The 25,125-nt window shown below is 44.0% G+C and overlaps 1 long non-coding RNA gene across 1 annotated transcript; it reads right to left on the bottom strand.

The window, feature by feature from the left end:
- Positions 1 to 12,589: 12,589 nt before the first annotated feature.
- On the bottom strand, positions 12,590 to 23,679 carry LOC117545861. Its single transcript, XR_004568887.1, has 3 exons — positions 23,455 to 23,679; positions 23,096 to 23,150; positions 12,590 to 12,648 (listed from the first exon to the last, which is right to left on the bottom strand). It is a non-coding gene; the product is annotated as an uncharacterized LOC117545861 (long non-coding RNA).
- Between the last annotated feature and the right edge of the window lie 1,446 nt (positions 23,680 to 25,125).

Below are 25,125 nucleotides of genomic sequence, written 5' to 3'. Positions count from 1 at the left end.
TGCAGGTATATACGGGAGCTGGACACGCCGGATGTCTCTGTGCGATCGACCTGCTCTGTTAAAAAAAGTGCTATGTTTTTTTTTGGTATTTTTTTCCTTTTATACACATTGTTTGATTTCTACTTTTTCATTACGTTATTAATAATGGACTTAGACTCACAGCCTTTAGTTTTTGATTTTGCTGTTGTTTTATTTGTCCTGTCTCAGTCCTTTTTTGTTTTAAAAACAAAACAAAAAAAACGTTATTCTTACTATGATCTGTGTATCACATGCCTTATATACCTTCTTTCCCATTGTTGTCAAAATCTAAATATAATAGACTTCGAAGTACATTTGCTTGTGTATCTGTTCACATGTATATTTTTTCTTTCTTTTGAATCTATTTTCTCACGTACAAATGTTTAATGTGTAATACATATTGCATTTGCACTGTAAATTGAATATCTTTCAATAAAGCAAAGCCTTACTAAAAACGAAGTGAAGATATGATCATTCGTTCTGGAATGTCATTTTCGAGCCTGAGACCTGAAAAACAGGCTCGGGGCTGAACAGGTTAAATAAACACATGAGGACGCACATAACCAATCAGCCGCAGTGTTTCAGACTGAAGATGGATGACCGAGCTACATCTGATGAGACACATGATGAGGCCGAAGTGACTGATGATCGAAAAGATTCCCTCAGTCAGTATTAAAATCTCTAAACAGTAACAAAGGTCCTGTCAGCGCTCTTCCGCTCCCTTCACTGGCTTCCGGTAACTGCTAGAATCCACTTCAAGACACTGGTACTTGCTTACCATGCTGCGAATGGATCTGGCCCTTCCTACATCCAGGACATGGTTAAACCGTACACCCCAGCGCGTGCACTCCGCTCTGCATCAGCCAAACGACTCGTTGCGCCCTCGCTGCGAGGGGGACCCAAGTTCCCATCGGCGAAAACACGTGGGTTTGCTGTCCTGGCTCCAAGATGGTGGAATGAGCTCCCCATTGACATCAGGATGGCAGATAGCTTGCACATCTTCCGGCGCAAAACTGAAAACTCATCTCTTTCGACTCCACTTCAAACTATTAACGAAGCACTTTTATACTAATAAAGGACTGGCTTACCTAAAGCCAGTTGAGTAGCACTTGAAATGTTTGGCTCTATGAAACCTGATGTACTTTATGATTCTGTTTTCTTCAAGGTTGTGTCTTCCTGGTCGAATGTACTTATTGTAAGTCGCTTTGGATAAAAGCGTCAGCTAAATGCAATGTAATAAGACGCATCACTAGCAAGCTACCAGTCAGAGCACCGGGGGAGGGGAGACCTGGTCATTATACATTTGGGAAACAGGTGGTGGTGGAGCGCGCAACCGGTAGGCCTATGGTGTTTTATCATCGGGTAAGAACAGACAAAGTACTGTGCTTGTATATTGTGCCAGCAAGATAATAAATTGCACAAAAATGGCTTTTGCCCTGACCTTTATTTTTACCCATGCGTAAGATTTGCTGACGGGCGCCTCACTTTGCCTTGAGTTATATTTCATTCTTATATTTTTAGGCCGCTTCAATAACACTTCCCTGTGTTATCAATAGGTTCCTCCTATCTTCACTTACTACTGTTTACACCTTATTCTAGCAGAGTGGCTTCCTCCCCTCAGAGCGTGCTGTAGATTTCATATTTTGGTTCATGTTCAGTATATCAGAACTGACCAGGCCATATTTCTATGTTAATGATACAGCTCATGTTGCTTCACTTGAGACTTTCTTTGTTTTAAGTGAATGTAATCCCAACCTCACTTTGGACATGAAAAAGCACCGGCTGAGTTCTTATTGGTAAGTTGTTATAACTAGCTAATGTGAGTTTACATATGATGCTTTTGAGGAACTGTTGTTGAAAAGGACACATTTGTGTATCTTGAAATTCATTTATTTGACAGAGCTGGAAACTGATTGACTTACATACTTGTTTGTGTTTACCTACACAGTCATCACAGATGAGCCAAACAGAGTAGAGGATGAAGAAAGGGGAACAGGAGAAAGGGACACACAAGAAGGAGATACAACAGACAAGAACAACAATGAACAGGAACATCAGAACAGACAAGAGTCAATGGGTAACATGACTGGTTTAGGGACTGCAGATAGAGGGCCAAGGCAAGTGAGACATCACTGCTTTCCATCCAGCATGTTTGGACAGCAAAAGAGATCATTTCAACCGCAAACAGCAAGTGATGAGGAAAACAGCAAGAGATGAAGGAAGCAGCAAGAGATGAAGGAAGCAGCAAGAGATGAGGGAAACAGCAAGAGATGAAGGAAGCAGCAAGAGATGAGGGAAACAGCAAGAGATGAAGGTAGCAGCAAGAGATGAAGGAAGCAGCAAGAGATGAGGGAAGATAATCCATCCCACCTCACAGGTGTGGCATATCAAGATGCTGATTAGACAGCATGATTATTGCACAGGTGTGCCTTAGGCTGGCCACAATAAAAAGCCACTCTGAAACGTGCAGTTTTGCTTTATTGGGGGGGTCTGGGGGGGTCCGAAAACCAGTCAGTATCTGGTGTGACCACCATTTGCCTCACGCAGTGCAACACATCTCCTTGGCATAGAGTTGATCAGGTTGTTGATTGTGGCCTGTGGAATGTTGGTCCACTCCTCTTCAATGGCTGAGCCAAGCTGCTGGATATTGGCAGGAACTGGAACACGCTGTCGTATACGCCGATCCAGAGCATCCCAAACATACTCAATGGGTGACATGTCCGGTGAGTATGCTGGCCATGCAAGAACTGGGATGTTTTCAGCCTCCAGGAATTGTGTACAGATCCTTGCAACATGGGGCCGTGCATTATCATGCTGCAACATGAGGTGATGGTCGTGGATGAATGGCACAACAATGGCCTCAGGATCTCGTCACGGTATCTCTGTGCATTCACAATGCCATCAATAAAATGCACCTGTGTTCGTCGTCCATACGCCTGCCCATACCATAACCCCACCACCACCATGGGCCACTCGATTCACAACATTGACATCAGAAAACCGCTCACCCACACGACGCCACACACGCTGTCTGCCATCTGCCCTGAACAGTGAAAACCGGGATTCATCCGTGAAGAGAACACCTCTCCAACGTGCCAGACGCCATCGAATGTGAGCATTTGCCCACTCAAGTCGGTTACGACGACGAACCGGAGTCAGGTGGAGACCCCGATGAGGACGACGAGCATGCAGATGAGCTTCCCTGAGACGGTTTCTGACAGCAGAAATTCTTTGGTTATGCAAACCGATTGTTGCAGCAGCTGTCCGAGTGGCTGGTCTCAGACGATCTTGGAGGTGAACATGCTGGATGTGGAGGTCCTGGGCTGGTGTGGTTACACGTGGTCTGCGGTTGTGAGGCCGGTTGGATGTACTGCCAAATTCTCTGAAACGCCTTTGGAGACGGCTTATGGTAGAGAAATGAACATTCAATTCACGGGCAACAGCTCTGGTGGACATTCCTGCTGTCAGCATGCCAATTGAAGAGGAGTGGACCAACATTCCACAGGCCACAATCAACAACCTGATCAACTCTATGCCAAGGAGATGTGTTGCACTGCGTGAGGTAAATGGTGGTCACACCAGATACTGACCCCCCCAATAAAGCAAAACTGCACGTTTCAGAGTGGCCTTTTATTGTGGCACACCTGTGCAATAATCATGCTGTCTAATCAGCATCTTGATATGCCACACCTGTGAGGTGGGATGGATTATCTCGGCAAAGGAGAAGTGCTCACTATCACAGATCTTTTCAGATTTGTGAACAATATTTGAGAGAAATGGTTATTTTGTGTAAATAGAAAATGTTTTAGATCTTTGAGTTCATCTCATGAAAAATGGGAGCAAAAACAAAAGTGTTACGTTTATATTTTTGTTCAGTGTATTTTTAATAATTTCTTTCTGCTTCCTGTTTATAATGCCCTCAGTTTGATGTCAGTATATGAACGTGATGAGAAGTGCCTTTCCTGGTGTCTTTGATAAAGATCTAATGAAATCAAAACTTCTGACAAGGAGACAATCTTCACTTTCTCATATCTCAGTAAATACTCTGGAATAGTCTTGTTTCACAGCAACAGAAAGCAGCAGGAGAGCAGTGAGAAGCACAGGTTCCAGCATGCTCCTCATCATGCTTCTCCAGGGCGCTTCCCCCCCGCCATATAATGTGCTGCTACTTCCTGTTTGAGCGTGATTGCTATTACTTAGCATAGGGTCGCCAGCCTTATTGCACTTTACCAAAGTGACAGTTTTTAAGCTTTTCAATTAACTGTTCTTGAGTTTAAAAAAAAATGTTGGGAGAGAAACTAACTATTTAGATCACCGATATGTGATCACTTTAAAAACAAAAAAGCGTATATTAGAGATTTAACATTGATGTCATCACGGTGTGTGTCCCGTGTGTCCCCAGTGTGTCCCCGGTGTGTCCCCCGTGTGTCCCCGGTGTGTCCCCCGTGTGTCAGGAGACTCTCAAAGTATCAGGAAATAAACCCCTCTCTCTTCTCCTCCGTACCCACATCTCTAAAAACGGGGGAACAACGGAGCTGATCCAGATTTGCTGCGTCATGACGACATTACTAACATGTGGGCGGGCTTTACACCCACGGGCCAATCAGAAGCGTTGCTGTCAGAAACAATGAGACGTGTTCTGAAAGTAATATGGTCTGTGTTCACATTAGCATGCTAACACTCAGAGCTAACCTGTACTGGAGAGAGTGTGTGTGGAGAAGCAGGAAATCAAAAGGAAGTCAACTTGTGGTAAACCTGAGAGAGAGAAAGAGTTTGAGCTCCATCCTGTTTCAGAGAGAATCCTTGATGTGGTTTGGAACATGATATGGAGTTTCATCACGGCAGCATTTAGCTGAGTTTCTGCTTCTCTCTGCAGCATGTGGCTACAAAGGGGGCGTGGCCTTGTAGCCACGGACCCAGAATCAGCTCTTTAGGAGCAGGGCTGAAATAGAGGGGGATGAGGCTAAAGGGTGTTGAGAACTTCATAGTATTTTGAATACTGAAAACGAAAGTTAGTTATAATCAAATATAATCAATTATATTCTTGTATAACCCACAATGAAAATGCTTCATATTTTAGGTTTTCTATAGTTACAGTATAAACAAACCCAAGTGGTTTGTTAAGTTGAGTGTAAGACCTATAATGATTTATGGGTGTCAATGATAAGAGAATAGGCAGTTTATTCCCTCTCCTCTCACAGCAGGGAGGGGGGCTCCTGACTTAAGGAGAAATACATTGAGGCCTCAAAAAGGCGGTTATGTCATAGCCATAGAATATGTCTGGTCATGTCCCTTTTTACACAAACATGGGAAGGTGTGTCTTATGCCATAAGCTATGGAATATGTCTGGTCATGTCCAGCCCTGTATATCAGAGGCCATGCCCAGTTTGTTTAATTGGTTTGGGTATGGAGGAGGTGTTTTTGGGGTTTCTATCCTGTTTTTTTAGCATAAAGGGACTGGCTTTTTGGAGGGAGCGAGACAGAGAGAGAGGGGTTTCCCCTGGTATACTCTCTCCCGGTAGGCTCTGGCCCTCAGAGCTGGGTAAATAGCTCTCGGTAAAAGTTCTCTCAAACTTGGTAAATATCTCTCAAATTTCTTGGTTGAATGCTGAGTGAATTTATTTGTTTGCTGAGTGGAATTATTTGATAGGAGATGTGTTTGCTGAGTGGAATGATCGGATAGGAGTGTGTTTGTGAGTATCAGTAACCGCCACCTGTGAGGACCTTCCTCCGAATACCTGCGGGAGATAGGTGTGTGTTTTTGAATGTTAGTACCCGCCATCTGTGTCGGAAAAAAGGTATGAAATTGATGTGAATTGATTTGGTGAATGAAAGTTTGAATGTGCTTTTTATTGTCACCGGTCTTTTTATGAGGAAATGCCTCTAAATTCTATCGGGAGATTTTAAAAGGTCACAACTGAATTGGGCAGTTGAAGTTAAACATTTTGGTAATAAATGTAAGACTGTGAATTAAAGTTTCATATTTGAACATGATCACAGCACCATTTTTTTTTTTTAGTATGATTATAATGTTGTAAGAGAGAAGGTAAAAACCCTGTATTAGTTTGGACCTATTTCTCTTCAAATAAACTGATCCCATCTTTTGGACTGGGATAACTTAAAAGACACCTGTGCTCTCCTCTCCTGCTTAAAAGGTAAGATTGCACCCTGCCACACTCACACTTAGGTAGGAGCACACTCCATTTACTGATATCAAAATCCTTCGGGATCGCTTCAACAGATTAAAGAGAGTTGTCTGAATAGAAACAGCAGTTAATTGAACCTGGTTCTTCGGGGGGTTAGGAAGAGGTGAGATCTTGCTGACGTTGGTGGATCTGAGCCAAGCAGCAAACTTACATAGACTCAATAACTTCGGTCAGGTCAATTAGTAGGTCAGAGTAATTTCCCGGAATAAATTATCAGGACCTCACCGACTCTCAACAAGGGTGATCTGTATAGATATGGCTCTATCAGTTATTGTTGAAATATAGCACAATAGGTGAGCTTCAACACGTTTTTCTAACCATTTAGGAAAAACAATTATTTCCAAAGCACATCTTTATAGGGATGTAACGATACCAAAAACTCACGGTACGATAATATCGCGATAACAAGTCCACGGTACGGTATTTATCGCGACAGGTTTTTAGGAATATGAGAATGTCCACATTTCCAGGTATTTATAAGCTGGGATGTTTGGGCATTTACAAAATCCCCTACTCTGGAAAAAACTCTCTCGCTTGGTACTGATGTTGCTGGGACAGCAGTGGTCGCGTTAACCGAATATTTTATTTAACAATGACGGAAAAATCTGAAAGCAGTCTGTCATTTTGACAGTTTAGAACAAACTCGGAACAGCGCCAACGTTTCCCCGCAGCGAGGCTCTGGTGTTATACCGTGTTATGCTTGCCCTCCAAAAGGAAATGATATTGTTTCCAAACCGTACTTTGCCGTACAGATCAATACATGTCTGGGAGGTTTTGCTTTACGCTGTGCGCGCTCCCGCGAGGTGCATGCACACACGGCATAACACCGCCACCCCCCGTTGACAGTTCACGAGCGTGCTCTCTTGTGAACTGTTCAGACCCGACGGGTAATAAGGGATTATGACGGATATTTTACGATCCTGTCTGTCAAAATAACGGACAGCGAAAAAGTCTAACGCCACCTCAGTGGGACGGAGAGATATGCTTTGGCCATGGGTGACAGCAGTGGGTCAAACTGTGCATTGTCTCTCCACCACTTCAAAAACAATACAGTTGTTGCCAAGAAGGTGAGGCTTATTGACAGAGATATAAATATACTGTTGGTACTTGTCAATGTCTCTAGGTGTGTAAATGTAGCCCTGTAAATACCATGTCCTTTTGTGTTCTGTTGTTTTATGTTCATGTTGTAACCTACTTGCTGCCATGTTGGACAGGTCTCTCTTGAAAAAGGGATCGATGATCTCAATGGGACCACCTGGTTAAATAAAGTTTAAAAAATAAATAAATGTATTTTTAAAAGAAAATCGCGGTAGATTTAGTCAGTCTCACGACAGTATTGGGACATTTATTTACCGCGATATTCGGTATATCGTTACATCCCTGTTAATTGTCATAACATTTAGTAAAAAATAACAGTCGAGAAATTATTCAAATATATATTTATAACATAAAACATAAACACAGAGTAAAAGCACAGTGAGTAAAATAAGAATAATGATGGTTCTTGGTTATGTTCATGTTCTGATGATATTATTGATATGGATGTTGAGAGTTGTGCTGATGAACTGATCTGATGTTTACGTCTCTTCAGACTTTCTTTCAGGCCTAATATTTCCCACTCAGATCTCTGACTGGTAGCTTGCTAGTGATGCGTCTTATAGCACTGACAGGACCTTTGTTACTGTTTAGAGATTTGTCTCAGTGGACTTCACAGTTTGTACAGAATATCAGTATGACAATAATAATAATAATAATAATAATAATTTCAATTTATAAAACCCAAGGACGCTTTACAATGGGAAGTAACACAACAAAAAGTAATAATAATCATACAGATACATAGGCTGAAGAAAACAAAACAGGAACAGGTTGCACCCTGTCCTTAGACCCTCTGTCCTTAGACCCTCTGTCCTTAGACCCTCTGTCCTTAGACCCTCTGTCCTCAGACCCTCTGTCCTCAGACCCTCTGTCCTCAGACCCTCTGTCCTTAGACCCTCTGTCCTCAGACCCTCTGTCCTCAGACCCTCACATCGTACAAGGAAAAACTTCCGAAGAAAACCCACAGTTTAAAGGGAACATGGGAGAAACCTCAGGGAGAGCAACAGAGGAGGGATCCCTCTCCCAGGACGGACAGACGTGCAATAGATGCCGTGTGTAAATCCAAGAGATAATACATTTTACAGCATATAGACCGAATGTTAGGAAATGCATGTGTCTGTAATGCATGAAAACAGTAGTTAGTACCCATTAACTAATCATTTCTTCACCATTATCTTACCATCAGTTAAGCAGTTTAACAAACAAACACTGTTGATGACAATGACGGATCTACAGCCACTCAAGTTTACAATTTAATTTAAACAACAATCTAAATGTTATGAAAACATTTGATATAAATGAGTGTTACGTACTCCCCCCCTTTTTGTTGTCCTCTTTGTTCTCTCTGCTGTGCAGGTACACCTGGCTCCGCCTTCCCCAGGTGTTCCCAGTTGTCACTCAGCCGAGCTTGGCCCAGGTGTTCCCAGTTGCCAATCAGCCGAACATAAAAGAGGAGGCTGAAGGAGAAGGAGGAGCCGATCACTACTCCGGATGTCTCTGCTGTGTCAGAGCTCTTTTGCCTTTTTGTGGTGTTTCCTGGAGGACGTGTTAAAGTTAGGTTTTGGCGGCTTTATTTCTCCCGTTAGGTCTGTTGGATTTTGGGTAGCGGAGGAAGGCTCTGGATCCTACGGCCCGTGGTGTGGTTGGCCCAAGTCCCCTCCGTCTGTTTGTTTGTTTTACCTGTCCTCCAGTGGAATGATAAAGTATTGTGGCAATAAATGTACGATTACAGTTTAGTGCCTATGTGTTGTGTACTTTTGTTTTATGTTGCGGACTGCCTCACGAGCCACTACTATTGAGTAGGGAGGCGGGTCGTAACAATGAGGAACATATTAACAACCTGAATTTATAATGACAGTAATACCAAAACGAGATTGCTTTTATATCTAGAACTTGTGAAAGTGGCGTATGTCATGCAGCAATCTGCCTAGGGGACCATCTTTGTGTTCATTTGACAGCCAATGTGTGAAAGAAAGATGACTCCTCAGAGTCTTCACTGTGCGGTTTCCCCGCTGTCTCCAGACCTGGGACTTGTATGTTGACCAAGCACGCTCAATGTTTTGGGTGTGGGCTCCTGTGTCTGGGTCCACAAATGACTGGCTGTGGTTTACAGAGAAATGGACAAAGCCACTTTCTGCGAGTGCAGTCACGTACACCCTAGTCCTGCTGTGTAGGAATATTGGTAGAGCAGAACTCAATACAGACTTGAGATCCCCCAGCCAGCACAATCACACACACCACAAGGACTTAAGAAAATGACATTAGAATGTCTTGTAATTCTACATCAGTCAGAGTAATTACAATAAGTATATAAAAAAGTATCCAGTTATGGATCAACAAAATATTTTCACAAGATCACAAAATTACAATATATATATACAGTGTCAACATTAGGCCCAAGTAAAACAAAACCCTGAGATCTCAATGAAAAAATAATTTCCCAAACAATGTCCTTTTTACATTTTGGGTGGAGCCCTCAAACATTTATCATTTTGAACACACACTCCTCATAGCCATACACTGCTGGTTATGATCACCATTTGCATAGGCAAACGTGTGTGAGTGCTCACACATTAATAATAAAATACAGATTTACATTTTTACCACGTCCTACCCACTTTTATAGATCCACAGAAACGGGAGGATTCCACCGCAGCGATGGTGCTCCGGGTGGACTGACTCCGCTCCAGGACGTCAGAGAGAACTTTGTCCCTCAACAAAAAAAACAGCCTGCACACATGTGTGTAGAACAGCTACCTTCTCATCTCAATCAATCAACATACAGTTCAAATAAATCAACATTAGTTCTAGCTTGGCCACATTAGCTTAGCTGCATTAGCTTAGCCGCTAACGAGATTAACATTAAAACATTCATATTAAATTAATATTCTATTCATAGAATATATCTATTATCTCCTATTCTAGCATTCATAACCTCATTCAACAAAATTCAAACTATTTTAAGGCTACATATCATACAGTGGAGAAGCAAAAGCCGATATGTTAGCAGGCTACGTTATGCTAATTTTCGCTGACTCACCAGGTCAATGCTAACAGAGGAGGAGGAATAACGTCCACTCTTTCCATGTTTCCTTATCGCTATCCTACAGTCACGCAGGTCTGGTGATTTACGCACGGCATGTCTGTCTCTGCTGTCAGTGTGGCGTTCAGGGAACATAGTAAATTAGTCAACAGCATCATAACCTGGGTTACACGTTCTTTTACAATTACAAAATAATCACTTCCTTTCTCAAAAAAGAAGAGAAAAACGAATTAATAATAAAAACTCTGTAAAACAAATTAAAAAAGTAGGACAATAATTATTACTAATTTAATTGAAATAAAGTTCAAGTGGAATGTTTCTCAAGCACAAATAACAATGCACAACTAAAAAGAAAGTTTGGGAGGTGGGACAGGAGTTCTTCAATCAAAGGAACTCCTCATTCACTAACCATTAACACATTATTCATTAATACAGTACCCCCCAGTCTGTTCACCAGTAACTAACTATCAGATCTTCAATCGCAGTCACTCAAGAACTCCTCATTAATCGTTGGTAGTGATTGTATACAAGCAAGGGTGATCAATAAACAGATACCATTGGTTAGAGAGTTTGACCATCATTCAGCCGGGACGCTACAATTATTATAGTGAATGTTTAAATGATACCAATAAAGATTAAGCCCCAGAAAGCACATGCTACTTAGCACATGGCTACTTCACATGCAACATGACATCATTCTGCATGCTAAGTAGCCATGTGCTTTCGTGTTATCAGCTGAATCCTTATTTATTGATAGGATCACGTTACTCTGATGATAGTGTTCAAGACAGCCTATATGTCTGAACTCGATCCTTAGAGTAATGTGTTACGGAGCCTTCTCTTCAAACTTTTTTCCACATAACGAGCATGTTGCGCTGCTCTTTCCCAATGTGGAAGCAGAATGTGTGAAAGCATACAGCACGATGCGGGGTGTGTCTCTAGAGTCTAGACATCTTTAGACTGGAACAGCGGGGCCCAGTATGTGAACTCGCCTCACCGGTGCACGCCAGGATAGAGGACATCAGACTCCAGAGAAAAGTTGCTCGAGTCGGAGCGTCAATGTACAAGTCGAGTCATCGTGGGGGGGGAAAATTCACGAGTCCGAGTCAGAGTCATCGTGTGCGAGAATTCACGAGTAGGAGTTCGAGTCCGAGTCAATCAGTGTGCGAGTCCGAGTCGAGTCATGGGTCTCGAAAATCGGCACTCAAGTCTGAGTCCAGGACTCGAGTACTTCATCTCTGGTGCTTCCTCATGTGTTTCTTTAATCTACAACTCACTGTAAATTATTTCTTACAACTGAGCAGCTGTATGGTTTCTCTCCTGTATGAACTGTCATGTGTCTATTTAAACTACTACGCTGTGTAAATGATTTCTCACAGACTGAGCAGCCATATGGTTTCTCTCCTGTATGAACTCTCATGTGAATTGTTACATTTCCCTTCAGTATAAAATATTTCTTACAGACTGAGCAGCTGTATAGTTTCTCTCCAGTGTGCTCTCTCATGTGTCTATTGAAAGTTTTTCCCTGTTTAAATGATTTCTTACAGACTGAGCAGCTGTATGGTTTATCTTCTGTATGAACTGTCATGTGACTCTTTAACTGACCTCTCACTGGAAATGATTTCTCACAGACTGAACAGCTGAATAGTTTCTCTCCAGTATGAACTGCCATGTGGTACTTTAAATTAGATATCCTTGTAAAAGATTTCTTACAGACTGAGCAGCTGAATGGTTTCGCTCTATAGCGCTTCTCTCCAGCACTACACCTTGAATTGCTGACAGGCTTTTGTTTATTTTCCTGAGAGTTTGAACCTGACTGAGGTTCTCCGGTCTCGCTCCAATCAGCACTGTCTTCAGTGTCTTCAGTGTCTTCAGGAGAGTCTCCAGGGTTGTCCTCAGCCTCTGGTTCAGAAGAGTCTCCAGGGTTGTCCTCAGTCTCAGGTTGTAAATGTCTCTCTGGATCTGAGCTCCTGGCTGGTTCTGGTCCTCCACAGTCCTCTCCATCAGCTTCTGTTTCCATGTGTTCAGTTTGTCTTTGATGAAGCTGAGAGGACTGAGGTTTCTCTTCATCATCTTCACTCTTCACAGGGTCAGGAGTGAAGATGAACTCAATGATATCAGCCTCCTCCAGCCCTTGAAGCTGCTCTCCCTCCTGACTGATCCAGAGTTCCTCCTGTTCCTCTTTAATGTGTGGGGGGGGCTCTGGGTCCTCCTGGTCCAGACTGGAGCTCCACTCCTGCTGCTCAGGGGAAACCTCTTCTTTAACCACCAGCTGCTGGACGTCTGCAGGAAACAGGAAGCACAGTCAGAAAAACTGTGTTAGAATTTAAAATCTAATCACCTTTACAAGTTGAGTCGTTTTGCAGCCCTAATCAATGCCTTCGGTGTAACTACAGCTCAGACTGAGAGGCTCTGATAACTACAGCTTGGCTCTGATAACTACAGCTCACACTGAGAGGCTCTGATAACTACAGCTCAGACTGACAGGCTCTGATAACTACAGCTCAGATTGAGGGGCTCTGATAACTACAGCTCACACTGAGAGGCTCTGATAACTACAGCTCAGACTGAGAGGCTCCGATAACTACAGCTCAGACTGAGAGGCTCCGATAACTACAGCTCAGACTGAGAGGCCCTGATAACTACAGCTCAGACTGAGAGGCTCTGAGAACTACAGCTCAGACTAAGAGGCTCTGATAACTACAGCTCACACTGAGAAGCTCTGATAACTACAGCTCAGACTGAGAGGCTCTGATAACTACAGCTCAGACTGAGAGGCTCTGATAACTACAGCTCAGGTGAAGTAAAGTACTCTCAGTGTTTAGATAATTCACTTTAGTCTAAATTAGCTCAGTAGGTCTCAAACGATTTGGTCAACATTAAAGTAAACAAATACTTCCAAGGCACAACTTGTTAATGTCATTATAGTAATACAAAAAAACAACAATATAAATAATTAAAACTGCGGTCACAGAAGTTTGCGCAGTGATGAGCGTGATATTCCTAAAAGATAACCTTGATGATGCTGAGTGAGTGAGTTTGTGAGTTAGAGTTGAGTCACTTGAAAAACTAAAGTGAAACTTGATTTATTCTATTGCAGGGTCTGATTATTATATTGTTGACACTTTAAAATACTACTGTCCTACTAAAATGCTGTACAAATCAGATTTATCATTTAATAAAGAAAAAAAAATTCAAGTTTAAAAAAATTTAAAAAATCAAAAAATGTTCCCTTTATTTTTCAATATCGCGATAAATATCGTACCGTGGACTTTTTATTGCGATATTATCGTACAGTGAGTTTTTTGGTATCGTTACATCCCTACTGTATACACATTGCTATTATGATTGCACACATATTTCAAATTGCTTTTCATTAGCCCCGCACCCCAGAAAGTTGGCCATTTTGAAAAATTGGCGTTTTTCATGCATTTTAAGCACATTCTTGCGAACTCCTCCTGTGGAAATGATCGGAAAAGTTCCAATGCAGGACAGGTTCAGCCCCAAGCCCAGCGGTCGGCAACCCGCGGCCCTCGAGCCGCATGCAGCCCTTTAAGCCCTCTGCGCTGGCTCCCTTGAGTTTAGACAAAACTAAGAAGGAAATAAAATAAAAGTATTTGTAGGACTATTTATATTTGGTTGAAAATGTTTCGTATATTGTATTTTGAGGTGATACTTTGACACATAAATAAAAAACAAAACGGTTTTAATTAGGTGAGCTAAAATATGCATCACATCCTGCTACGGTCCCGCGCGAGCGCCTTTTCCTGCAGGCGACTAACCTGACCCCCGGCTCGATGAGCGAACTATGGATACATCAAAGAAAAGTATCGGAGGAACACAGGATGTAATTCTGTGTGGACAGAGTTATCTGCTTTCACAGCAAACGATGCTGGTTTACCGGGATGTCTGATATGTAGAGAGAAGTTGTAAAAGGTGCTGCAGCCTTTACGTATCGAGGAACAACAAGGGAAAGGAAGACAGCTGACGATCTTCAGTCATCATTCAATGGCGTATGTCATTTATTTCAGAAACACTTTTTGTCATATTCCATGGAATGAGGCGAAGCCTGCGAGCTAGTTCAGGCAGTCAACTCGAGCACTTATGCTGCATTCATACATAACGTCCCCTTGCCACTCTACAACCAACCAAACAGAGTCTCCTCAATACGCCGCTCTATTTAACCTGCCAGATCTCTCTCCATGCATTGCTTGCTGCTGCTATTGCTGCAGCTACCTCTACGTCGCTGCTGCTTGCCTGCCGGTGCTGTCCTTGCAAATGTCTATTGCAATCTCCGACTCTGGAACCGAATCATCATACGCAAGAAGCCGTAAGAAATGCCTCATTCCCGAAACACAGGATAGCTCAGAGCATGGTTCAGACGCCGCTGGAACGAGCCACAGCTCCCGCACGACACACATTCAGGTGTCCCTTCCGTACTCATCTGGAGTAGCTTTTAATATCCTTTGGGCCAGTGGAAGTCCCGAGTTCTACGCCAGCTCCGGTAACAACCCCTTTCTTGTGTGTCAGCTAAGAGTCGCACTGTCTCTCGGTCGGCGGGTAATTAAACACCAAAAAAGGCAAGAGCAAGCTGACTCCGGCATTCTCAAAGTACCTGCCTCCCTGTCCTACCTTCTCGAAGTAAACATCAGCGCTTGAAGCCTTTAATTGCACGATATATTCCCGTGAATAAACTCGATTTCCTCTGCCTGCATGTAAACAAATGTTTCTACTTCCGCGTTCATCCACTTGTGCCACTGACGTCACACTCCCGAGGATTCTGGGAATTGGAGTCCCAGATCCAGCCACGAGTTCTAGCTTCCTGCCCCCTGCAGCAGCAATTACTTAGGAATCGCATCTTGGCAGGTATATAATACTATTCTGCATAAGCAATGTTTTATTATGGAAATATTTGGCATGCAGTAGGTCATATTTGAAGCAATTATACAGAAGTTGTATGTGTATAAGTATTTATACTACTATAAATCAATGAAAATGGAAATAAATTAATAATTTCCATCACGTGAATATGAAGGGAAGCTCGATACATTTTTGACCATAATTTTAGACTTCAATCTCCTACAGTGTCTTTTCTATGAATACCATGAATCATTCTCTGCCAAGCGGCCATGTACATTTAATCACCTACCAAAGAAGAGTTTTTCCCCACAGGAATTAAGCTCTACCTGCAATATTCTGCCCCTCGCTGGGTGTGCCTCAGGAGGCTACATGCTGCAAATCGTTTCCAAGCTCTTTCTAATCACAGATGTTCGTCAAATGACCTTATCACAGGCTTAAATCAAGGTGTCTTAGCAGGTTATGCTGGCTCCCAGGGACCCATGTCTGTTGAAACCTGCACTCAAGACTGAAGTTTGCACTGAAGGAGCCAGGAGTATTACACGTGCTGCTATTTAAACGTTTAAAAACACGACAGGCCCCTAGCCTAGTGCTAGGAGGAATTATTCTAGCAACGTTTCTTGAACCGTTAGTTCCTCACGATTATTCTGTTAAGAGTATTATTAACTACTAAAGATGTTTCCCGTTTCTTTGCTCTGTAGATGACATGGCAGGGAAAGCAGACATCCCATATGCCTTCTGTGGCATATATATTTTAAGGTTTTACAATCAAATGTGCATTTGGTTTCCATAGTAGCCCACGTTTCTTCGACACCTCATCAGAAGCATTATGCTGGATTCTCTGCAACACCTGTAAGCACCCCTTGGTGTCCATCTTTTAACCATTTCCTAGTTGTTAACTTTCCCAGATAAAACTTTTCAACAGCTAGGCCTACCTCTTTCAGAACAGGAACTGGAAGCCCTTCCACACGTCTAGAATTATCGGTATCATTCTCGATAGTGTGCTGATGCAAGCTTCACTGCCACCAGACAAGCTGTCCCGCATCAGAACAGCCATAATTACAATTCATGTTATTTATTTAGCGCCTTTCCAAATGTTCAAAGTGCTCTACGTTATACTACATATTAGACTTGTAATACATTCAATACTGATTACTGCCTTCAATTATGGTCTCCCACTGGTAGTCTCTCTAAAAGAGATGTTTTATATTTATAAGGAACAAGCGCTAGCCTTTCTGTTCAAACCTTAAGGCACCATAGTCTTAGGTCACGTTCACACCTGCTTGGTTAGTACTATTGAATCGGTCCCTGTAGCGTTAACCCCTTGATGCGGTTCGTTGGATTGGTGTGGAAGCAGTCCGATACCTCTGCTCCGCTAAAAGAGGTGGTCTCGGGTCGCTCGCTAGTAAACTCCAGAGAGGTTCATTGCTGGTGTGACGCAGTCCGCATCAAAACATGGGAAACAACTATTTGTGCGTCATCGCTTGTTTTGCTATCTATGCTGTGTGCAACATCCAGTAACCTATAGGGTCATGCATTCATTCTGGTGACTGCTTACCTCACTGGTCCCCTGTGTACAGAGAAAAGGCAGTGGTACAATCTCATCAGAGCCACCTGTCATCGGTGAAACCTCCTCACTGCATAACGTCGCATTTTGTGTTATAATGTTTTTAATGCACGTTGTCTGATTTATAATCCTATGCGCCGGCCGCAGAGTCTGTTGATGTACTCTCCAGATTAACAGCAGTATGAAAATAACCTGCCAATGCTCCATGATGCAGGCTACTGTAGGAATTGCTGGGATCTGCATTTTATCCGCTTAATGTCCCGCCAATTGTTGAAAAAGCATCTCCGTACAATGACTTTAGTTTACAGTTCATAGTCTGTTTGAGGTTGCCTGGGTGAACGCAAACCCAACCTTCTGCAAATGAAACGATGTAATACACTTGCGTCTGGTGTAAAGATGCGGACTATTCGGCATGAATGCAATCTTAGAGATGGTTATTGCTCAGATCTTTGGTCCTTAGCCCCTCTGCGACGAGTGGAAGGTTATGTTCATTCTTTTATAATGACCTTGCGGTGTCCTCAGATCCTCTCTAGTTACTTACAGATGCTGCGCCTTCTGCTGGTTCGGGGGATTTCACAATGAGTGGTTGCCCCACTAGCTTGCCATGCCCTTCGTTCAACCAAATGACTCTGGATCTACACGTCAAGCCCTCAAGGATTTCCCATATTCTGCCTCCAACCAAGAGCATGATTCAAAGCATACAATTCAGCTTGGTACTTTATCTTCTTCTATCCCTCCTCTGTGTACTTATGCAATAGATAAAATAGTTGTTCATGCATTAATTGTATTTTAATTCGAATCCTGCAATCTTCAAGTGCTAAGTATTAAGCCACGCTAGTTCATTCATTTGCTCCTCAAGGGCCTTAAGAAGGCACGTCCTCCACGCAATGATAAAGACTGCCTCTTAACTTTGCATCCGTGCAAAGGTTAATGTATAAGTTCAGGCAAAGGGGTTTAACTATACATTGATAAACGTCAGAGGCAGTTGTTACAGCTTTCTATTGGTTTCTCAGGTGGCGAATATACACAGACCTCTCACCTTTTAATCCTCAGCATAATCTCTCCCTTACTGAATTAACTTTGGAGATCAAATATACACAGTTTTGAAACATTCAATGTCTGACAGTTCTGTCTGGGGAGTCAAGGAACCCCGAATAATCATCGCTAAAACTAACACTGTTTTGTTTGTCCTTTATCTTCCATGCTGAACTTCTCGCATCATTGCCCTCTGACACATGGGTCGGCACCCATGTTTATTCGATGGCTGCAAACCCAACGACGAGGGTTCTCCTCCAAGCTGCGTGATCTCTGCCTAAGCTGCGACCTGCCCCCAGATCGCTATTCCCACTGTTTAAGAATCTGCACAGCCACAACCGCAGCTCTATATCCGCCTACCTCAACCCTGAGTATCCTGGGCCGTCGGTCATCTTCTGCCCACCAGCGCTATATCATGCCTCACATGAATGAGATCCTTGCAGCACAAACAACCATGAGCTCTTGCACTACTCGATGATGAGTAACGTTCAAAGATGTATATCTGTAGAATTCTATTATTGCATACCAGGTGGTTCCTGGGTTAGATTATATTTATTTCATTATAGTATATTCCCCTCATAGCTGCATGCTTGGAGGGGAAAGCTCATTGTCGCTGCCTCAAAGACCTAGACACAGCAGTCTTGATAGGTAGTATATTCCCCTCAAAGCCGCGGTGCTTAAGGGGGATGGCTTTTCGGCTGTTCCCGGGCCTTCACATAGCAGTCACTAGGTAGTATATTCCCCTTAAAGCCGCGGTGCTTAAGGGGGATGGCTTTTCGGGCTGTTCCCGGGCCTTCACATAGCAGTTTCATTAGGTAGCATATATAGGTAGTATATTCCCCTCAAAGCCGCTGTGCTGGGGGAGGATGGCTTTCGGGGTGTTCCCGGGCCTTCACATAGCAGTCACTAGGTAGTATATTCCCCTTAAAGTCGCGGTGCTTAAGGGGGATGGCTTTTCGGCTGTTCCCGGGCCTTCACATAGCAGTCTCACTAAGTAGTATATTCCCCTTAAAGCCGCTGTGCTTAGGGGGAATGGCCACATGGCAGCTCGCCAGGCCCTCTACTTATCAGTCTTACATCACCAGCGTCAGGCTACGCAGTTTTGGGGGATAGTATCTAATCTCCACGCAGTTTTGGGGGTTAGTTATTTGATCATCACTCATCGTGCTATGTATATCTATGGAGTGATGATGCCCGAGCCTAGTCGCCAAACTTAACTATATGCTGCTTCTAATAAACATGTTAAAGGAACACGTGAGTTGTCTGACTGAAATGAGGCGAAGCCTGCGAGCTAGTTCAGGCAGTCAACTCGAGCACTTATGCTGCATTCATACATAACGCCCCCTTGCCACTCTACAACCAACCAAACAGAGTCTCCTTAATACGCCGCTCTATTTAACCTGCCAGATCTCTCTCCATGCATTGCTTGCTGCTGCTATTGCTGCAGCTACCTCTACGTCGCTGCTGCTTGCTGCCACACCACCACCCCAGCTTCCACCTGTAGGCTTGGGGGTTAGTTATTTGATCATCACTCATCGTGCTATGTATATCTATGGAGTGATGAGGCCCGAGCCTAGTCGCCAAACTTAACTATATGCTGCTTCTAATAAACATGTTAAAGGAACACGTGAGTTGTCTGACTGAAATGCTCTTAACGTCCCGATAGCAATGAATATATTAAATGCTGAAATGGCTAGCCAATGTCATGAAAAATTGTTGAGTACATTTTTGATATCTCAATCGTGGAGGTCGTAAGCTAACAGCGAATACACCATTTTTGACAATTTACATGTCGCAAATTACTCCAAACTACTCGCATATAGTTTTTCCGATATTCACAAAACGCTGTATACACATTGCTCCTATGATTGCGGACATATTTCAAATTTGCTTTTATTAGTCCTGCCCTCCAGAAAGTTGGCCATTTTGACAAATGTGCGTTTTTCATGCATTTTAAGCACATTTTTGCAAACTCCTCCTAGGGGAATGATCGGAAAAATTCCAATCCAGGACAACTTTAGTGCATATCCAATGTGATGCTACATTGAGAAGGAACAGTCCTTTGCTCAAACGGGGAGCTCGTAGGCTAACGGAGAATGTACCATTTTTGACCAATTATATGTCAGACAAGCTACTGAGGCCTGCCTGTTTGCCTGGCACATCAACTCTCTCTCACACACACACACACACACACACACACACACACACACACACACACACACACACCACACACACACACACACACACACACACACACACACACACACACACACACACACACACACACACACACACACACACACACACACACACACACACACACACACACACACACACACACACACACACACCTACTGTTAGTCCAACAACACCCTTTGCTGGAGGCATATTCATTACAAAAGACACTCACTAACCCTAACCCTAACCCTAACCCTAATGTTTATTTGTAGATATCTCCTAAAGCCTACAGATAAAGTGTGACATGTAGGCCTGTTACATTTGTTATTGAGCGATATATATTATACACTGTTCTGCTTTCTGCACTGCCCTCAGCAGCTGTTCTCACTGTAACATCACCTAACATCCAGGGGACATGTGATTAGTGAGTAAACAAACTGTAAAGGGCAGAAAGTCTGATGCACATTTGATCATCTCAAATAACTTATAATCACAACGGGAACAGTTTGCAGAGCTCTGCTTCGTTGACAGAAGTCCAGCCATGCGTCACGCCTCTTTTAAACATCACTGTTGGCTGAAATCGTCTCAGGAGAATACTTCAGTGTACCCTCGGTTACGGCTCCTCCAGAGACACTCCTCTCTCCTCTAAATCAGTGTATCCTCGGTTACGGCTCCTCCAGAGACACTCCTCGATAATCGATCCTCGACGAGCCTTTAGAGAAATTTGTTTTCCTTCGAGACGGCGCGCCTAAATCCGTTTCCGGGTCGCTGCCGGAGGACCTGGGAGTCTGGGACGCGAAAATGAGAGAAATAACAAACGGCTCATTTCCCAGGACTCGCGCGCGGGACGACGAGGGCCCGCTCATCACTACACGCACTTCTGTGACCGCAGTTTTAATTAGGGCCCGAGCACGGAGCGCTAGGATCCAACGGAGTCCTAGCACGAAGTGCGAGGAACCTATTGTTATAGGTGGTATTATTCTTATTATTCCATTTCGGTATCCTGTTTCTGAAGGCTTTAGGAAGCTTCAAAAGTTGTATAATTTTGCACGGATTCCAGGATCGGTGAAAAATTCAATATTCTGGAGTCAATGTGTTCAAATGGTCCAACGAGCTCTCTAGCGCCACCTATGGCCATTTCCATTTTTGGAAACATTTACAAAGTCGCACCGTAACTCTGAATGACCTGAAATGTTGCACACTTACTCGGGTGGCTCTACATATTATGTCCTTGAACCCCGAGGCGTCGCCTACTTGATTTATTTTGTATTAGCATAATGTTAAAAACCGTGACATATTAACTTAAATTTCAAATTGTAGTGTTTCAACTCCAAACTTCGTATTCAGCATCGCTGGAGGGTCGAACACATTACCGTAGGACATGGCCATGTTCAGTCGATAAATATGGCCGTCATTATTCTAAACGTGTTCGCAAACAGGCGGGGCTTAGAAAGAAATGCTCATAACTCATCAACAATGTATCCAAATAACACACATTATGGTGGATAGGTTCAGTCTGTGTTGGGGAATAGGCACACAAAGGTATTTTCATTTTGGACTATAGGGGGCACCAAAAACAAGACAAATGTATAACTCAAGAAAGGATGGACAAAATTAATTTTTTTTTAGACATACTCTGGAGGTGAGTATGAACTTATAGGTAAAGTGTCGCAACAAATTACGAATGTGGCCGTGGCCTACGTTTTTTCATGCATATTAAGCACATTTTTGCTATTTCCTCAAAGTCCTGAACGTGCTCTGTGACAACGTGCCTTCTATGATGATGCCTCTCTGTCACAGAGGAAGGAGGTTGACTGTGACAGTCATGAAGAGTAGCTGCCTTTGTGCCAGCCTTTTGAGAGTGGCCATTCCACTCTTAATGAACGATAAGTTGTTGAATGTTTTTACACAGAAATATAGTTATATCAATGCAATGGATTTATAGTATGCACAAGACAATGGAACAGCACTAATCAACTTTATGAATGTAACATGGCAAAGATGAGGAGTGTGATTTAGGAATGAGGTCTAATGTGATTTGTTGTTCTTGTTGTTGATGACATTTTGCTCCCATGTAATGTGTAATTGTTGTCATGAATGTGTAGCTTTAGACCCGTTAAATACATGTTGGGAGCGATGACTGATGTATTCTTGGCCCAGTGCCCATTATCTAAGATTAGTCGTGACCAAGTTCAGAGGTTTTCATACGGAGATCAACTTACTTACTGTTATGTGTTTTTGCACAGTTTCAATATGAAAAATAACTTTTATATTGATGCAATGCATTATTTGCATTTTGGGGGAAAAATAAATCTTTGAAAATCAAAATCTGGATTTTGATTGTTTAATGTTTTTATAACCTCAAGATGCTCTGTGAACGTTTGAAACAGAAAGTACTGGTTTTCACTTCCCACTCCTAGGGGCCGTGCTGGTTGTTTAGTGTGTGTGTGTTTTGATTGATTGAAAAGTTTATTAACAGCTTGTATATTGGGTACAGTACAGTACAGCTCAAAACACACACAACGTGTGTGTGTGGTGTGTGTGTGTGTGTGTGTGTGTGTGTGTGTGTGTGTGTGGGGGGGGTCTCCTAGGGGCTGTGCTGGTTGTATTGTGTGTGTGTGTGTGTGTGTGTGTGTATGTGTGTGTGTGTGTGGGTCTACTAGGGGCTGGGCTGGTTGTGTGTGTGTGTGTGTGTGTGTGTGTGTGTGTGTGTGTGTGTGTGTGTGTGTGTGTGTGTGTGTGTGTGTGTGTGTGGGGGGGGGGGGGGGTCTCCTAGGGGCTGGGCTGGTTGTGTGTGTGTGTGTGTGTGTGTGTGTGTGTGTGTGTGTGTGTGTGTGTGTGTGTGTGTGTGTGGGGGGGGGGGGGGGGGGGGTCTCCTAGGGGCTGTGCAGTCTGACCGCTGCAGGAAGGAAGGCTCTGCGAAATCTCTCCGTGAGACAGAAATCAGATAGACTTTAAAAGGCGTTTACTAGCGAGGAAATGGGGCTGGGGGTTTCTGTATCACAGAGACCTATAAGAAGAATGTGATGAATCCAAAGTGTAGGAAGTGAACAGCAGCAGCAGAGGGCAGAGAGAGAGAGAGAGGGGACAGACCTGCTCTGTGGACCTGGAGCTGAGGCTGGAGCACCACGGACAGCAGGGGGCGCTCCTGTGACACAGAGAGAGAGGTCTTTGAATATAAGCTTATACTGTATATACATAGGAGAGAAGAGTGAGAACGAGACAGCTCACTCTTGTTTACTAAATCACCACTTCCGGTGTCTCTCAGTCTAACGTGTTACCAGCGAGCATGCTAAGCTAGCTTCTACAGTCCGAGGTAAACAGAAGAAAGAGGTTCATCCACACACCATTCACACACACACGATGATCAGAGCACACACACGCACACACACACACGAGGATCAGAGCTCACACACGCACACACACACACGATGATCAGAGCTCACACACACCATGGATCAGCTGGAGCTCACACGCTTTCTCAGGAACACAAAGCGACGACGAGACGCAAAATGGTTCCGAGAGGGGACCACTTCCGGTTTTAGGACTTCAAAACAAAAGCACGAAGCATTTCCCAAGGAAGGCCTTTGCCTGGCCCGCCGTCAGATGTGATCCGGCCCGCAGCTTCGTTCTTATAATGTTGTATTGATGGCCCTGTAGCACTGTCGAGGAGAAAGAATATGTTTAAATGTCTTGGTGGCAGCTCTCGATCTGAGGGGTCGTTCTGCCGCAGTTTGCCTTTTCTGTAAAAGAGCTGTATTTTGGGTTCGGGAGGATCCGTGGGAAAACCCGGAGCGGAGTCTTTGTTCGTGGGCCTGTGAACAGGACTGAACTCATGTTGGGGTTGTTACCAGCTGGACTCTTTGCTAAAGCGGGTTGAACTGTATATGTTGACTGTTTTCACCACACACACTGCACACAGTGGCCCTTTCTCATTTCTCTAACTCCCCTCCTCGACTCCTATTCTCGAGACTTAGTCCCGCCCAAAGGAGATGCGAGCGGAGGAGCGGAGGAGGGGAACCGAGGAGAGAGGAGTGGAACCGAGGAGAGAGGAGGGGATCCGAGGAGAGAGGAGGGGAACCGAGGAGAGAGGAGGGGAACCGAGGAGAGAGGAGGGGAACCGAGGAGAGAGGAGGGAACCGAGGAGAGAGGAGGGGAACCGAGGAGAGAGGAGGGGAGCCGAGGAGAGAGGAGGGGAACCGAGGAGAGAGGAGGGGAACCGAGGAGAGAGGAGGGGAACCGAGGAGAGAGGAGTGGAACCGAGGAGAGAGGAGGGGAACCGAGGAGAGAGGAGGGGAACCGAGGAGAGAGGAGGGAACTGAGGAGAGAGGAGGGGAACCGAGGAGAGAGGAGGGGAACCGAGGAGAGAGGAGGGGAAGCAGCAGGCGGTTAGAGAAATGAGAACTCCTCTCCTCTGAGCGGTCATTTTAAAGAGACGTCCATTAATGATGACTGCCATTAATGATGACTGCCAAAGCAGCATCCCTCTCCTCTGTCATCATCCTGTTGGACCTGTCTGCTGCATTCAACACGGTGAATCATCAGATCCTCCTTCGCACTCTCCAAGAACTTGGAGTTTCAGGCTCTGCACTTTCCCTCCTCACCTCATACCTGAAAGACCGCACCTACAGGGTGACTTGGAGAGGGTCTGAGTCCGACCCTTGTCAATTAACTACGGGGGTCCCTCAGGGCTCTGTTCTTGGTCCCCTCCTCTTCTCCCTGTACACAAACTCGCTCGGATCAGTCATTAGCCCGCATGGTTTTTCTTACCACTGCTACGCTGACGACACCCAATTAATTCTGTCCTTTCCCCGCTCAGAGACCCAGGTCGTCGCACGCATCTCTGCTTGTCTAGCTGACATCTCTCAGTGGATGTCTGCTCATCACCTCAAGCTCAATCTTGACAAGACTGAGCTGCTCTTCCTCCCGGGAAAAGATTGTCCAACTCTTTTTTTTATTTTTTTTTAATATTTTTATTCACATGTAAAAAAAGAAAAGAAAGTGTAACAGTGAATTGTATTACAGCAATTAAGGCATTTTCATTTTTTCCCTCCCAAAAGAACCCTTACTCACTTTCCCTTAACCCCGCCCCATCCCAACCACCCCTCTCCCGGAGCACTGAG

The sequence above is a fragment of the Gymnodraco acuticeps genome, unplaced genomic scaffold (genome assembly GCF_902827175.1).
Source record: "Gymnodraco acuticeps unplaced genomic scaffold, fGymAcu1.1, whole genome shotgun sequence".
Lineage (NCBI taxonomy): Eukaryota > Metazoa > Chordata > Actinopteri > Perciformes > Bathydraconidae > Gymnodraco > Gymnodraco acuticeps.
The sequence above is the reverse complement of the archived record's forward strand: the minus strand, read 5'-3'. Positions and strand labels throughout refer to the sequence as shown.